The sequence below is a fragment of the Mesoplodon bidens genome (assembly GCF_964165515.1).
Source record: "Mesoplodon bidens genome assembly, chromosome: 1".
Lineage (NCBI taxonomy): Eukaryota > Metazoa > Chordata > Mammalia > Artiodactyla > Ziphiidae > Mesoplodon > Mesoplodon bidens.
Genome location: NC_138176.1, coordinates 108,754,923 through 108,758,788, shown reverse-complemented (window position 1 = coordinate 108,758,788; position 3,866 = coordinate 108,754,923).

Below are 3,866 nucleotides of genomic sequence, written 5' to 3'. Positions count from 1 at the left end.
CCTGCTTCCTCTGGGGCTCATCACCACTGTGGCACCTGCCAGGCGCTCTCTACTGGGATCTTCATGGTTCTGTTTCTCCGAATGTGGTTCTCGTCCCGACGCCTGTGGAGCCTGGTCCTGCTGCCTGCAGCGTGGTTGAGGGCCCCCTGCTGAGTCGCACCCCTAGGCCCTCCTTTGTAACGAGAACCCTTTCCCACTTGTCTCAGTTGCATTCATGATGGAGCATTTTGCAAACCTTTCTCTCATCCGTAACATTTACATTCTACCATCAGCTATAACCTCATGTAAAATCATTACAACAATCCAATCACCACGAATTCATAGCACCTCAAAACCATGCTGCCTCGGCCATGCTTCTTCCTCTGAGGAAGAAAGAGATTTTCCTCCCCAGAGGTGGACCCAGCCGAGGAGCGAGAACAGGATTTTGTGGAGAACCATCGTGATTCTGTTACTTCTCCGGCCACAGAGCTTCCTGCCCAGCCCGGGCGCAGGATAACCAGAGCGTGACAAAGTGACAAGAGCCAAAGGAGGGGGATGCTCATGAGGCATGGCGGGCACGGTGTACGGAGGGACGAGGGGCAGGCCGAAACTGGGCAGTGCGGAGGGGAGGGGACACTGGGGAGGGCGTCTTGGAGCGAGCGGGCTCCCGCGGGAGGGCGAACGGCTAGCGGCTGGTGGCTGAGTGGGGACAGATGTGGGGACCGCGGGAAGGGGGCCAGGGGTGGGGCGGTCCTCGGCGTGGACGCCAAGGCTACAAAGAACGGAGGCAGGAAATGGGAGGGAACTGGACACAGAGCCACGGAACCAGCAAGCGGGAGGGGGCTGGGAGGCATGGGCAGGATGTCCACAGCGACACAGGTGATGAGAGTCCTCCGGCCCTGTGCCCAGGATGACACCTGTGACACCCATCAGGCCGGGGAGGAGACAGACAGAGGGGCTTGAGACCCTCCGAAAGGAAAGTGAAACGAGAAAGAGAAAAGAGAGCGCCAGGAACACACGGGAAGGAACGAAGAATCGAAAGTGACGCAACGGACGCCTCTGCAGGGATTTCGTGGGACTTGAAGCATAAAGGTTGAGAGCTGATTAGGCAAAAGAGGAAGGGGCGTAGTTGAATTATTTTGAAGACGAAATGAGAAACCAGGCAAATGAAAACCTTCAACCCGAATCCCTCCCAGGCACTCACGAGCCCTCCTTGGCCGGAGCCTGGGAAGCTGCGGAGAGGGAAGACAGGCCACGAAGGCCCGGCCGCTCTGGTCCATGGGGGGCGGTCAGGATGGCCAGGGCAGCCACCGCAGGCACAGCTCAGAGCCCCACATTAATTCTTCTCGCCCCCCAACTTCCAGCACATCTGTCCTGCCCTTCGGGTGCCCGTCCTTGGCCAAAACCAGGGTGACAAGCGATGTCCGTGCAGCCTGACTGAAGGCCCCTGGGGGCTCCTGGTCATCCGGGCAGGTCTCAGCTCAGATGTCACCTCTCCAAGGATGGCCTCGCCCTCGCCCAGCGCCTGCACTGGGGCCCCCTGCCATGATCCTGCTTACCTGGCGGCGGGTCACAGTCGGTGTCCCTGGCAGGAAGCCAGCTCCGCGAGGCCCAGCACCGCCCTGCACAGAGGGACTGATGTCAGCATGTCAGATGCAGGAACCACACAGGCCTCCAGTGCAGAGGCTGGGGCCACACACATCACAGGCGTCTGTCACCCCGGGACGCCCCACTGCCACGCGGAGAGCGGCCGGGGCCACCTCTCTGCCCGCAAGTTCTAGTCTGATAAAGTATTAAAAGTGAGCACTGCCGAGCTCCCATGATTACCACTAAAAAAATGGTTTCCTCTTCCCTATTAACCACCAAAACAGAGTGGAAAAATTATTCTCCCCTAGGAAGGTTCAGCGTTCAAGCAGAGATGTCTGCAGGGACGGCCCGGATCCACAGGCCCCTTGTCCCCTCCCTCCCAGGCTGCAGGCACCTGAGTCCTGAGCAAGGAGCGCAGCCCTGCAGTGCCACCACCAGGACGCCCGAGGAACTGCACCGGGCCTGCACCCCGGGAAGGGTCCCAAAGCAGGGGGATTCCTGAACTTCTGGCAGAGAAAAAAACAGGCGCAAATCTGTGAGGGCCTCAGAAACCAGTGACCCTCCTGTCGGGGCACTTGACCAAGAGGGTAAAGCTAAGAACATGGTTTTCATTCCAGCTTTGTTCACAATCTGCGTCTGTAAGGTCCCCTGCGGGCTCCAGCACAGCATCTCCAGGCGTGAAAAGGGGAGGATGCTGCAGGGAACTGGGCACAGGGACAGGATTCCGCCAACGCAGAGCATTAGGCAAAAGATGTCAGACCCCCGGATCCATTTCTGGTTACCAGAGTTTAGAAAGCTTCTACACACAAATGTCTAGACAGAGGGTAGGAAACGGATAAAACATGTAGAATGCAAAGCAGAACTATCTCCCAGACTCGGTCAGCCAATGCAAGAAATACAATCAAATCTTGAGGCATGAAAAATGGGGTATTTCTCTTAGGTTGCCAAAAAATCCATTTTATATTGTCTGCTACAATAACACGTGCTTGAAAAGTTAGGATTTAAAAAAAAAACACCTTTTGCTTAGGGATGATCCTTCAAACAATTTGCCTATATTTTGACTGACTAAAAAAGCGGTATCAAGAGAATTCCAACATAAATTCCACAAAGATAATAAGAAAAAAAGCAAATATCCCAATTGAGAAACAGGCTAATATTACATAAGAAACATAACTGTATAAACATAATTTTTATAAGAAATAAAAATGGTAAGTATAAAAAATGAAAAATCTCAGTAATTAGAGAAATTCAAAACAAAATAACATTTCTCTATCAAGGAGGCATTAAAACAAAGAAAATCAATAACATTAAAGTTGATTCCCTGGAAGGAAAGTAAATTTGTATACCTTCTGGAGGGCAATTTGGCAATATTTACATAAATCCTTAAAAACCGACAGGATTTTTTGACAAATAATACAACTTATGGGAATTTATCTTATAGAAATAATTATAGCAGGAAAGAGTTGGCTGCAAGCATCATCTGTAAAAGGAAATTTGTAAAGAATCTGATGTATACCACGAGGATTTATTAAATAAAACAGCTGTGTCTACCCAGCAGACAACTATGCAGCCATTACAGTGTCTAGTATCTGTACAGTCCCCAAGATGTTATTGAAATATTAGAGGAAAAAAAGTTGGGTAACTAAAACAAACAAAAAAATGCACTTATGATCCAATTTGGCAACTCTATATACATTTATTTAAATACTCATCTACATATATATATGCAAAGGGACAGAAACAAGGCCCTCCCAGATGACGGTGGCTGTCTGGACAGCTGAGACTGGGGGTATTTTTAAATTTTTTCCCTTTTATTTTCTGAGGTTGCTACAATGAAATATATTACTTAGGCAATACAAAAAAACAAGAGCATTTCTTAATATTAAATTAAATTTTAAAAAAGAATAAAATTCCAAAATGAACTCCCCAGAGTGGAAGCAGGGAGGAAGAGCAGGCAGGACACGGAGCCCCAGGCCCAGCACCTTCCCACCGAGCGTCCACCCGCTCAGCAGGGGCCACCATCCCCGCCCGGAGCGGCCATCCAGCCCACACAGAGTCCCCATGTTCTGACTTGCCCAGCTCCATCAGAAGATGCGCTCAGAGGGAGGGCAGAAAAGCGGTGTTTCAGAATACGTCCCATGTTTCTTGAAGAACGTAAAAGGCAAAGATATTTCAATTGGGCTCCATTACACACCCATGTACCTGAAGTGAAAAAAACAAGTTCTACATAGTTCCTAGTTGGGAGAGGGGACCCCAAACCACTGGACCGAGACAAGAACCACATTTGGAATGGCCACAAG